At 35.3% G+C, this 13,867-nt stretch overlaps 1 long non-coding RNA gene and 1 pseudogene across 4 annotated transcripts; one reads left to right on the top strand and one right to left on the bottom strand.

The window, feature by feature from the left end:
* The first annotated feature begins 23 nt into the window (after window positions 1-23).
* Window positions 24-2,625, top strand: LOC147299048 (uncharacterized). Of its 3 annotated transcripts, XR_015119978.1 has the most exons (7): window positions 24-177; window positions 265-293; window positions 1,069-1,142; window positions 1,505-1,554; window positions 1,671-1,762; window positions 1,856-2,045; window positions 2,194-2,625. It is a non-coding gene; the product is annotated as an uncharacterized LOC147299048 (long non-coding RNA). The 3 variants fall into 3 exon arrangements; XR_015119976.1 differs by lacking the exon at window positions 1,856-2,045; XR_015119977.1 differs by lacking the exon at window positions 1,856-2,045 and having other exon boundaries at window positions 1,069-1,147.
* Window positions 2,626-5,741: 3,116 nt separating this feature from the next.
* Window positions 5,742-12,052, bottom strand: LOC147299047 (putative disease resistance RPP13-like protein 1 pseudogene; annotated as a pseudogene). Its single transcript, XR_015119883.1, has 3 exons — window positions 8,319-12,052; window positions 7,230-7,321; window positions 5,742-6,530 (listed from the first exon to the last, which is right to left on the bottom strand). The product of XR_015119883.1 is annotated as a putative disease resistance RPP13-like protein 1 pseudogene (transcript).
* Window positions 12,053-13,867: the final 1,815 nt, after the last annotated feature.

Raw genomic sequence — 13,867 nt, 5'->3', positions numbered from 1 at the left:
CCTCCTACTCTCAACTAATTCATTCATCCCTTGAAACACCCAGCACCCTTTGTTCTCTCTGTTTCTGTCACTCTCTCACTCCCTCTTTGCCTGATTCATCCTCTTGGTCGTTATCAATTTCTGAGGTAAACCCTAACTCCCAATTTCTAAAGTAAACCTTAACTCCCAATTTCTGAGGTAAGTGATTTCTTGAATTCAACATTTTGTCTTTAATTTTAGGAAACCTAACTCCCAATTTCTCTTACTTCTCTCTCTACATCTCAGATCGAAAAAAATATTATAATCTTTCTCAGGTACTCTCTGACCCATTTTCGTTTTTCATTTTTTTTATTTAATTGTTTTTACTTAATTAGAAATCTTCTAGGGTTTGTTTATGCTTTTGCATGTGATCTTAAATAGCTGTGAATGAATTCCTTAATACTATATTTTGAGAAGCCCATGGCAGGGTATCTGAATCTCCCAGTTTCCAGGACCAGGTCCACAATAATTTTGCTAGGAAGAATATATCATTTTCAACATCAACTAAGACTATACATTAAGTAGAATCTAAAGTAAAGCTCCCCACTTTCTTGGGTATTTCGTACCTCCCAACATATTTTTGAGGCCATAATTTGTTTGATATTGATAATATATGGTAGAAGCTGAACATATTTTTGCAAATTTATCTTTTTAAAACCCATCTATAGATCCCAGCAGAGCACCAGTAGCATCAAAACGCGAAACACGCTAAATTTGCAGGGGAATATCAAATATATATGATTTTCTTTTCCTAGAAGTTTCATATGCAGCCTCCAAATAAAAGAAAAAAAAGTACAATCAGACTTTTCTTATTTTGATGTACTCCTAGTGTCAAAAGTTATGTGCATATTGCAGCCAAATGGAATTTTCCCCTCTCCTCCCTCTTATTAATGCATTAAAGGCGAAAATTGTAGTGGAAAGATTGAAATGGAATTCATTTTAACAAGAACACTAAGGCTTCAAAACCCAAGAAGGACTACAATTAAGTATCACCATCGGTATGTGCAATTTCATCCTTACTAAATGGGCTATATGGTGTTTAATCAACAGGTTGGGTCAAGATAGAGGGTGCAGGTTCAGCTCTCATAAAGGCAAGCCTAAAGACAGAGATAAGATATATATAAGTAAGGTGATTTACTTGTACAGTATTTGTTCATTGCTGGTATAAATCAGAGTCTTATCCTTGTTTTGTATCTTTGTTCTTTGTTTTTAATAGACATATGAAGATTAATCATGACAAGGTTAAATGTTTTATATAAAATGTATATAATTCATATGATTGCTTAGAAAGTAATTTTTTGGGTGTTTTTGGTGTTTAATTATTTTAGTTTATGACATTCTCATTGTATATGATAATTTTGTGGTATGCATGTTAGGGTAAATTTTTGTTGTTGTCAATTTTCATTAACAAAATGTTATGATGTGCTACTTGTCTTTGTTGATATCTGGAGCTTCTATCATATTTCATTTTTCCCTTATTGCTCAGATTGTCATTGGTGGAATTTCAAAGGCTCTTTCATCGAAAATGGTAATATGGTATGATGTTTATGATGCATTTATTTCTCTTTACTTACCAAAATCGCATCTTCTCTTTTACTTTTTTTTCCCCTATGTTCATCAACCTCTTTATTGATTAGGCCTTTACATGGTAGGGTGTCAAGTGCACTTGACAGCTACCTTAGAGGACAGGTTGGCGCCACCAGCAGCAGTACTCCACTTCCATGAGCCAGCTGATATGATCATAGTAAGAAGCTATTTCTAGTATTTTGATTGGTATTTTAGTTTAGTGAACATCCCCTTGAGGTGAAATTGAGTGAACTTGCTGCTTTATATTTAGGTGATGGTCTTGATATATAACATCAAGTTTGGTTAAAGGTGATGTGTTCACTGTTTTGATCTGTCTACTTGGTTCCGTTTGGACCTTTTGTTTAGGGGAATGATTTTTAATATGTGATGTAATGGAGATGGCAGGCTGATAGGTCTAGTATGTTTTGGTCAACAAGTTTGGAACACTTGAGTATTTTATGGTATGTAATGGTTGACTTACAATATATAAATATGCAATTGGTTGTGGTTAAAAGTTTTTTTAGTGTTGCTAGCTGCTTTGGTCCTATGACAATTTTCAACTATGTGTAGATAATGTGCCAATGTGATGAGTTCTTTTAATAATTGCAGGCTTTTGAGGAAGTTGAGCTCCCTAGGCTAAAGAAAGAGACCCCAAGTATTACACTCTCAATAAAAGGACATGATATGGAAACTGTGGAAGTAATCTTCAGAATTTATGGACTAAGGAATATTACTGTATAGTTAGGTAACTTTTATCTATGTAAATGAATCCTTTTAATTTTCCTTATATTAAATCTGTATTGGTTTTGGATAATAATTATCAATTAGTCATAGGTGTGCATAATTTAGAACTAGTCATATATGCCTTATATTTTGTGTAGATTTTTGAAGTTGCTTAGGGGGTTATATATGGATTATGGTTATCCCTACTTGTAGAGGGATTTGTAATTCTTTTTTGTTAACTTGAATATGGGTTGAAATTGGATGTTGGAAATGTATGAGAATGTTGGATGAAATTTATGGAAGCATTTAAATTGCACAAATTGGCAGGAAAAATTAATATCTAACAACCCATTTTATTTTATTTTATTTTTTTTAATTCAAAAACATTTACAATATCAGTTGAACACTGATATCTAATGTGTAAAATCTGATATTTATACAGGCATATACATCGAAATAACAATTAACACAGATATATAATGTTATTTTTATTTCACATTCTAACTCAAACATGATGTTTAAGAGACTTATAATATCTAAAACAACGAACAAACAGATATCTAATGTGTACATATATATCGGTTTTAGTTACAAATTCGATGTGTTAAAAATATTATATATCGCTTTGATAAAAAAAGTGATGTAACAACCTACCAAATATAGCTTTGGATGAGTTTATAATATCGAAAAATAGAACCAAACAGATATTTAATATACCTTTTAATGTCAGTTCTTGAAAAAATAATGATATTGAAAGTATATTACATATCGAAATCTGTTCATTTAGATATCGAAAATTTGAAAAATCGATATATATTATTTATTAACAATATCGGATATTTAACAAATAGGATGTCTAATTTGATATAGACATCGGCCCAAAACTGATATTGAAAATAGGGTACATTAGATATCACGTCTGCCCTTATCGGTCGCAAACCTAATAGACATCAGTGTTCCACTGATATCTAATGGGGTATTTCCTAGTAGTATATGGACTTAATTTCTACAAACTAATTAGACAACTAGGCCGCATGCAATTAAAATAATAAGTTGGATTTATTCAATTACTTTAGTTGTACGTTAAACCAAATTTATCTGTTAATCAATCAACTTAATAACGGATTAAGAATACCCTTTTAAAGTAACCGAACAACGTGATGTTGAAGTCAGTGCATGAGCATATAGGCTCTGGACACTTGGCCAGATCAAGCTCCCCCAGTCTCTCATGCCCTGACCTGGTTATGTTGTTGGACTTTAACTAGTTAACATTCATACTCTTTTTTTGGCCAAAGTTAACCTTCATACTTAAATTAATTAAAATTGGACGTAAATAGAAACCCTAGGCCCAGACAGTACAAAGATACGGTCTTATATAGTAGACTCATTTTTGGAATTTTCTAGGAACGTATGACCAAAAGGAAAGGTCATGTCGAAATTCTGTCAAAATTTATTTTTGACTGAATTATTGTCGGATCATGGACTTTCCAGTTACCCAGAAAAGAGACAAGGACATTGGTTATGTGGAACTGCATCATCAGGTTAAGCTTGGACTCCAAGTAGGGAGAATCCTCATACCCTGTTTATGAGACTTTTATTGTGTGTATGTATGATAATAACTATTGTTGCTTACAAATATGCATTGTCTTTACTTGTCATATCGCTCACATGATTTTTCATTATGATGACTGATGATCATCTGAGATTAAAGAGTTGTTTTTTATAACCTTGGATTTGCTCCCCTAAACTTTCAAAAAGGGTTTGTACGGACGAGCTAGTCAATTATCCCTTAGGGAGGCTAGCTTATAGGGTACTTACCAGAGATGGCTACTCTTACTACGGTACCAAAATTTTGCTCATGGGGTGCTGTTCAATATGTTTCAGCATGACAAAGAAGTAATTAAACACTTCGTAACTCACTACTAAAATTAAGAGTTAATTACACTTACACTCCCTGAGATTTATCGTCTTTTCACATATATCCTCTGGGGTTTCAAAAATTACACATACACCCTCTGAGATTTCAAAACTATTGCATATAACCCCTTACAAGAGAAAAAAAATAAATAAATAAAAAAGAAAATATTTGTATATATTGAGGTTGGACCTTACACCTTAAGTAATCTTATTAGGTCATTTCACCTCGTAGCATGCCTTTTTGCATAATTTCTCATCATTTTACGTCTCACTATAGGGGATTATATGCAATATTTTTAAAACCTCAAGGGGTATATGTGTAATTGTTGAAACCCCAAGGGGTGTATGTGAAAAAACGATAAACCTTAGGGGGTGTAAATGTAATTAACTCATAAAATTAAACATCGAAGAATGGACTGCAGAAAAAGTACCCGAAAAAGAATTGTATAATCTATTAATTTATAACTCCAATAATCAATATATAACAAAATTGATGGGTATATTTGTCATCGTTCATAGACATTAAACCCATTCATATTGACCAAGAAGCATTTAAAATATAATTGGCCTTAATTTTCATATTTGTTAGCTACTAAAGCTCCAGTGTAATGTCAATATTCTTTGAACAAGAAGCATATAATATGTACGGATTTTATCATGGATGGCAACCTAATTTTGCTTAAAATGTAATTTATGTCATTGCAGGCTACTGCAGAGGAAAAGTACGTTCAAGCTTTGCAGCGCAGTATATCAATCGTTGTCTGCCAACAATATCAGTTTTCCTTGGCAATAGTCACTGAATATTGATTAAATTTAACATAGAATTTGTTACATTTAAGGGCTCTATAGTACACGACCTAAGAGAATAACTCTCATTACCTGCGTTCCTGCAATTTAACTTTTTGAGTTTAAAAACTTGAAATGTTCAAGGGCTGAATTGTACATGTTTCTAACAGGAAATTTGAGTTCCTACTCTTGAAAGGAAAAGGAGTTGATGAAAAACATGAATTTTGTGGGTCTTCTGTGTTTCAGAAGACATTAAATTAAAGAACAACCAGCCTAATAGGTAAGAGCTTGAGAATTAAATTAATGTAGTATGAAAAATGAAAATTGGAAAAAGAGAGAGTAAGCAAAAAATGTAAAACTTAGGCATGACAGACAAAACAAAATGCTCATCAAACACACCACTACACCTCCACTTGTGAAGGACAATTTAAGCTTGAAGCAATCTTTTTTTTTTTTTTTTTTTCAAGAAGGTTGGTCACTTTAAATTCTCAAGAACATAAAAGAATGGTTGGTTCTATTTGAACCCCTGATTTGCTCACCTTACCTCCTCATAGTTGACAATTTTAAAATACCAATTTTACCCTTGGAAAAAATAGTTGAAAAAAATTAACTCTGCCCACAGCTTTTCTTGCCTTGCATAATTGATTGTAAAATCCATAAATAGTATCTCACCACAGCTACATGACAAATTAAGGATTCATGTTCTATAACAATTCATGCAAAACCACAGATTCAAAGAACATTATCATCCTATTCTTTTAGTATCAAGAATTTCAAGTGACATTCCCGAAAGTACCAAAATGCATATCTCAATAAAAACAGTAAGAAAAGAGTTTTCAAAAAGAAAAATTCAGCAACCAGAGTTCACAATTGTATTCTAATATCTGTACAGTGGGCTCCTTCTCGAAAAGTCAAACTTGATCAAAATCTGGAGCTTGTAATTCTCTATAAGGTTGTTCTGGATAGGAGAATTGTGTTATGCTGGTGATTGCCTTGGCGCCATGAAAATTGTCTGTCCATCTCATCAACAGAGTTTGACATCTTGTCAGCTATCTTGTGAGATAGTCCACAACACGACAATGTAGAATCTCTGTCATACAATATACAACAAACTGTAAGGATGCAGGCACATTAATTTTGGCATCTTGTCAACTATCTTGTGAGATAGTCCACATTTGTTGTACTGATTGCACCATCAATGAAACAATGACAAAGCATGTAAGAGCTACTTACATCCATAGAGTTGTGTATATATGCTATTTAAATCTCCCATATGAACTGGGTTTCTGGCAATTACAAAGTGGGTTTTCCCTGTACAAATTCACTATTGCCCTTTAACCACCACAAGAGAGGAGTCAGATTCCACCAAGTTATCAACTAGGAACCAGGCAACCTTAAGGCCATAAAACAAGGCCCAAAGCTCTGCAGAAAGAATCTCTCCCACACCAAAATTAACTGAGAAACCAGCAACCCAATTCTCATCTGAATTACGAATAAGACAATCAGCAACAGGGCTAAGCCTGGAAGAACAATAAACGATTTCAGTGGCATGATGCAATTAAATTCTCAAGAATTAATCGCAGAGGAACAAAAACTAAAAATTCTGGTTTGCACTCAGTTACATGTTGCATTAATTCTTACCGGCTGAACTTGTACCCTCTATTCTAATCTGTTAATTTATAACTTCAACAATCAATATGTAACAAAACTGATGGGTAGATTTGTTAGTGTCCATAGACAATCAACCCATTCATATTGAGCAAGAAGCATATAAAATATAATTGGCCTTAATTTACATATTTGTTAGCTTCTAAAGCTCCAGTGTAATCTTCATATTCTTTGAACAAGAAGTATATAATATGTACGGATTTTATCAAGGATGGCAATCTAATTTTGCTTAAAATGTAATTTATGTCATTGCAGGCTGCTGCAGAGGAAAAGTTTAAGCTTTGCAGCACAGTATATCAATCGTTGGGTGCCAACAATATGATCAACTCATGGACTAATTATCTAGCAGGAACACAATTACTATGGCACCTTGGTGACAAAATATAAAAGGCATGCATTTGACAAGAAAATATTAAGTATACTTAGTTTCTTGTGTTTTATTCACTCACATCAAAACAAAACTCTTTAATTAGTTGTGGTTTGCAACAGGAAATTCGATGTAATCTCAAACACAATAGAAAACTCTTTTGTATCCACGATGGAAGACTTACTCGTATAAAAAGAAGGGATCCGGAGGTATGTGAGCATTAACCAAGAAAAAAACCCCGGGCATTGTGTATTAAAAACAAGATGATGCACCAGCCTGTGGTTGACAGAAAAACATTAGATACTCACCAACTGTATAATCCATCACAATCAATACATTTCTTCATTGATGAAATCATATCAGACATATTTTATCAAAAAATATATAAAACATTTGAGACTTAGTAATGTAAATAGCCAAATTCAGTACCAGCTGGTATTGATTGATATTTCAAACTGCACTCTATGTCTTCTTAATTAGGATTCAAAATGGTTATCAAAACATTTTCTGGTCTCTAACTTGAGAAAGGAAATTTTTGGTGTGAACCCAAGTTTGGGTGTGAATCAGTGTCTATCTTTATCTTTTAAGAGGTTCAATCTTCTCGTTCTCTTAATCTGCTTAGTCTACTGAGTAACTGTTTCTTGAGTTCATATCTTCTTATATTCTTGCCCATCTGACGTTTCCAGCAATTCTATTGTCTTCCCTTACTTCTTAAATTTCTAGCAATCCTTCTAAACCTGAGTTTGAATCTTACACATTACTTATCTTATGTTGAATAACCTCAATTCACAGTAATCTAAAATGGAATCAAGACTTGCATTGGAATTTGAACAAACCCTAAACTAGAGGAGTCTACACAGCCATTGGATCTACTTTGTTTCTGAATTTTAAGGAACTTATTATGAATTGTACATGTTGTTTCTAACAGGAAATTTGAGTTCCTACTCTTGAAAGGAAAAGGAGTTGATGAAAAACATGAATTTGTGGGTCTTCTGTGTTTCAGAAGACATTCGATTAAAGAACAACCAGCCTAATAGGTAAGAGTTTGAGAATTAAACTAATGTAGTATGAGAAAGGAAAAAGAGAGAGTAAGCAAAAAATGTAAAAACTAATATGTCGAAAAAGAAATAGTAAGAGAAATTTGAAACCAGGGGAGATTTCAATCGATTGGATGTCGATCTGTTGAATATGCATTTATGTTTGATCAAAGTTAGGGCTTTTAGATTCGCTGCTGAAAAATGAAATTTACAAGCATAGACTGCAGAATTAGTACCTGATTGAGATGGAATAATTAAAGTGGGACCCAATCATGGACGTCGCACATCATATTCATTGGTCAGGGATGTATATGTGAGGGATGTGAGCAATCTTGGGCCAATCTTCCCCTGTCTCTCTCTGGCACCGTTGTTTTAGCAAAGGACAATTCCTGATTCGTAGTTGAGAAAGAGAAGTGGGTAGCCCTTCATCTGGCAAGCACTGGAGCTCAGGGCATCTACTTAGAGTCAACCTTCGAAGAGAGGTGAGGTGTCTCAACTCCTTGCCGTTCACGGTCTTAAGATTCAAACAATGGGAGATGTGGAGAAAAGTGAGAGTGGTGGGCAGCAGCCCCTCCTCCGGAAACGAATCTACTTCTTCACATCCTCTGAAGCCGACAAACAACGTCTTGAGAGAGGTGAGTCTTTGTAGACCCCACTGCATACGCTTTGCAATCACTTTTTTGCAATCATAGATAAGAAGTGATCGTAATTTTGATGGCAATCCCCCTTCCGGAAATGATTCCAATTCTGGACAACCTTGTATCTTCATAGTCTCAAGAGATGGGAGAAGGGTGTGCATCTCTTCGGGCAGTGACCTCAACTTCTCACAAAAACAGATCTCCATCTTGGTCAAGTTGGGCGCTTGTAGCCCTCCATCGGGAAAACACACCAAATTTGGGCATTCCTCTATGACCAATTCACTGAGGGATAGGAGGAGTTTAGGGCATTGGGAAGTAGCAAGGGATTCTACATTAGCGTTCCTGATTCTGAGCTTTTCAAGCTTTGGGAAGTAGTCTAACGGGAATCTCCCGCTTAGCTTGGGACAATCCCTCAACTCAAGCTCACAAAGATTAGGAAAACCTCCACTATAAAACTCTGGCCCTATTGACAGTGACCTCAATTTCCCACATTCCAAGATCTCCATCTTGGTCAAGTTGGGCGCTTGCAGCCCTCCATCGGGAAAACACACAAAATTGGGGCAATCACGTATGTGCAATTTAGTGAGGGATAGGAGGAGTTTAGGGCATTGGGAAGTAGCAAGGGATTCTACATTAGCGTTCCAGATTGCGAGCTTTTCAAGCTTTGGGAAGTAGTCTAACGGGAATCTCCCGCTTAGCTTGGGACAATCCCTCAACTCAAGCTTACGAAGATTAGGAAAAGCTCCACCCTCTTGATTGCCTCCAACATAAGACCATTCTTGCCACTCCCGCATACTTATGAATTTCAAAACTTGCAGAGATCTAAATGGCACCCTTATTCCACAAGTATCGTCACCATAAAACTCAGGGCCTATGGACACCACTCCATTTAACCCAATAATTTCAAGCTTTCTGAGGGAGGGTAACTGCCCAAGTGGTGGCAAGAAGAAACAATATTCACATTTCACAAGTTTTAGAGAAACTAGATTGGAGGAAGAATGATCTCCTAACCAACCAGGAAATCTTGTACCCCCATAAAAACGGATCGTGAGTATTTTTAGGTTTGTATGAGGTTGGAGGTTGGCAAGCACTTCTCCATCTTTTTTTGAATCCTCAGTATCACCTCCCCATTCCAAACATAGTTGATTGAGATACTTCTTATCCCTCATATTGGCCTCCAAAGCATCCTCGGCCCTCACAATATTATGAAGCCCAGAAATATAAAGTTGTCCGCGCAAAGACTTAAGCTCTTTCAACTCTGCAATGTTACGCCCAGTGTCTTTGTCTAGGACAAACGCACCTTCAAACGTTTGTAGATCTCTCAATCTCCCCATATGTGGTGGCATTTTTTCCAATGGGCATGTCGTGATATTAAGATGGCGCAAGCTGATTAGTCTTCCAAAGTTAGTTGGCAACTCAGCAAGACCAAAGCACCTATTCAACAACAATGTCTGTAAATTATATAATGTACACATCGTCTCAGGTAACTTTTGGATTTCACTGTAAGATAAGTCCAAGTACCTTAGATGCTTCAAGCTACCAATTGAATTTGGCAACTCATGAATATCATATCCTGATAAATTGATCAATCTTAGATATTGCAGCGCGGGCAAGAGATCATGCAGTACACCATATACATTTAATGATGGTAAGGGTAGAAAAGTGTGTAAATGTTTGGCCTCATATAAAGCTTTCAATTTCTCTGAGCCATCAGAATCAAGTCCCTTCATATCAGAAAAATGACGAGTCTTGCTCACAATGTTGACAAAGTCATCATTGTTCTCCAACCTAACACAAAATTCTCCGGATAAAAATTTTGCTAAATCATTAACAAGGTCATGCATGATAAAACCACTTGATGATAGAAACTTGGAACGTTGAAAAAATGACCTTGACATTAGATCATTAAAGTATTCCTCCCCAGTTTCTTCCATGGTTATATTCTTGTTTTTAGGTTGTAAGAGATCTTCAGCCATCCACATCAAAATCAATTTTGATTTTTGAAATACATAATCTTTGGGAAATATTGAACAATACATAAAACAACGCTTGAGATGTGGAGGTAGATAATGGTAACTCAACCATAGAGCCGGCAGAATCTCCATATCTGACAACTCCCATATTTCACTCTTCAGTATCTTGTCCCATTCCTCCGGATCTAATTTAGAGCGTAATAAACTCCCAAGTGATCTTGCAGCTAAAGGAAGACCTTTACACTTTCTAACAATTTGTCTTCCAACTTCTTCAAGATCTAGATGTGTATTCACTCCTGCATTTTGTAAGGCATGTTTTGCAAATATTAACCAGCAATCATCATCGGAAATTTGCTCCAGACGGTGAATTTGATCAAGAGTGCCCATCATAGATGCAACATCGTCAAAACGTGTTGTGACAATGATCTTGCTTCCATGGCTTCCATTCTCAAAGGGACGATTTAAGAGATCCAATTGGGAATAATTCACTTTCCAAACATCATCAAGAACAACGAGAAACTTTTTCCCCGTCAAAGCCTTCTTGAGATTAACTTGAAGCATATCTAGGTTTGTTATATGATCACACGTTTCTGAAGTGACTGACCCACAAATTGTTTGTGTTATTTTGACAATATCAAATTCTTCCGAAACACAAACCCATGCTCGGAGGTGAAACTCTTGCTGTACTAGATCATTGTTGTATACTAGTTGAGCAAGAGTGGTCTTCCCAATTCCCCCCATGCCCACAATGGGAATCACGCTTATCTTATTAACGGTCACGTCATCCGTAAGCAATAATTTGATGATGTTGTCCTGGTCCTTCTTCCTTCCATATACAGAGTCTTCTCCCAAAGGCAAAGAAGTTGTAGGTAACCTTGCATATGCATGTAGGCTATCCTTAACATCTTTTTTCAAACCAAGCACATCTTTTTCACTTTCAATAAGTTCTAACCTCTCAAGAATCTCCAATATTCTGGGTTCAAGAGTTTTGTCAAGTTCATGCAAGGAAGGAGAAGTGATATTGTGTACCTGACGAGTGCTGCTGCTCCCAGATTCTTCTTCTTCCACCTTGCGTCGCAGGGCTTCAGTCTTGATCTCATCCAACAGGTCCTCTGCATGATGGACAGCATCTATAAGGTCATCAAGCCACTCCCTCACTCTCGGGCCTCTGATTTGCTTCCCTTCTGCATCATCCAGCACTGCATTCACTGACCACAACTTCATCTTCAACCTCATCAAGCCACTCCCAGCAGTGTCTTTGTGTCCTCGGATGAAGTCAAGGACCGGACGGGATGCCATCCTGTCAAAGAGAACAGAGAGAAAAGAAGAAAGAACAGCTTCAAGAGCCATGACTTGTTTGTTTAGCTAGACAGACAGGGAAATGAAAGATAAAGAGGAAACAATTGTTCAGTTGTGATGTCTGATTCTCAGAGAACGAGCTTCTTTTGGCCTCTCAGAAATTCCCTTCTTGCTAAATATCTCCTTCGGCTAGTCAAACAAGGAATATTGAACTGGGTGTTGATTTGATTTGGAAAAATTGGTTTTACTTTTACACCATCCTATAGGCTCACCATTCCACAAAAGCAACGGACCACATCGGAGCACCTGTACTCCTGCAAGGAAAGACAAAAAAAATCCAACAAGACCATTTTGTTTTTCTAACTTCTTGAAGGCGATTTCATACCTATCTAGTTAAGAATAATAATTTTGTACAATCTAACGTCCCAAATTAGGCCATAACAATTCTTCTTTTATGTTTTGCGATCAAAAAAGATTGAAACTTATTTCTACTATTTTTTTGCTTATCGTAGGTCAATATTATTTTTTTATGTTAAATTCAAGAGAATTAAATCATAGACTTATTATAATTCTAACTCATTATTCTATACTTTCTAACCACTTCAACCAACTCCACATCTTATTTAGATATCACCTTAGTCCAAGCAAAATGTATTTTATCAACACGAAGTGGTCTCGAATCGGTCTAAAAGCCATCTTTATAGTTTATATATAGTTTAAACTTTAAAGACTAATTATTTCCAATTTTGACAATAAATTTAATATAAAATGATTTGAGTTCCTTTGTCCTTATCCACCAAGAAATTTGGTTAGAGCTCTGTATTTGCTAAATTTAATAGCCTTCGGCCCAACAATTTGGAACCTTCCAACACGAGAAGTGTTTGTATGAGTTTTAGACAAGAGAAATGGGCTTACATCGGATGTCCAAAATTGGGCTTCTAAGTTTCTGATAAGATGCAGACTATTTTCGATGTCCACAAATTAAAACATAAATTTGAAATATATTCTATAATCTATTTATTAAATTAAATAAGTTTTTTTTTTTTTTCAAAACCTAATGAGCTCTTTTTTCAATTTTGCCTGTTGTCTTAATTAAGGTATCCAAATTATTATTTGTTTCAGTTAAGGATCTAAATTATTAGTTATCCCAATTCGACATTCAAACTTTATTTTGTCTTAATTTAATGTATAGTGTCAAATAATACTAACAAACAACATCAAAATTATGATATTTTAGTTAATTCATGTTTGTGAAGTGACTAAATTAACTTTGGGTATGGGTAATAAGACATGTGCAAGGCACATGACTAAACTCAATTTGTTAGTATTATTCGCAGAAGTCACATTAGATACCAAATTGGAAAAAAAGGAAAAGTTTGAGCATAAAATTAGAATAAATAATAGTTTTGAGTGCCCAAATGGTACAATGACCAAAATTCAAATACCAACATTGAAATAAACCCATTTATAATTTTTATCCATGCTGACCTCTTTCGTGGAGCATCATATCCTTCGAACTTTCCAACATGCTTGCTCATTAATCATGCTCAATCCCTTGTCTTGTATCGAGCACGGTTTTCGAATTTTTTCAAGTCCAGGTAATGGGCTAAATGGAAGAAAAGTGACTGTACCGTCGGTTTGCTTTGTAATTAGAGTTGGTAAATGTTTCTCTACCATGGTTGAAGTTGGCTTCTAATCATACATTTGATTCATTCACCATCCATTAAGTGACACCTATTGAAAAAAAACACATAAATCTATATTTTGTTTATTGATTTGATCGATCTATTCATAATTGCTGGTATTAGTTTTTCTGTTCTCATCAAAATAATCTGCCAGAAAAATTGCAGGAATATTTTTTAGGTGCAACCGGTG

Source organism: Dryas octopetala, chromosome 1, assembly GCF_963921425.1.
Source record: "Dryas octopetala chromosome 1, drDryOcto1.1, whole genome shotgun sequence".
NCBI lineage: Eukaryota > Viridiplantae > Streptophyta > Magnoliopsida > Rosales > Rosaceae > Dryas > Dryas octopetala.
This window is presented reverse-complemented; position numbering and strand designations above follow the sequence as displayed.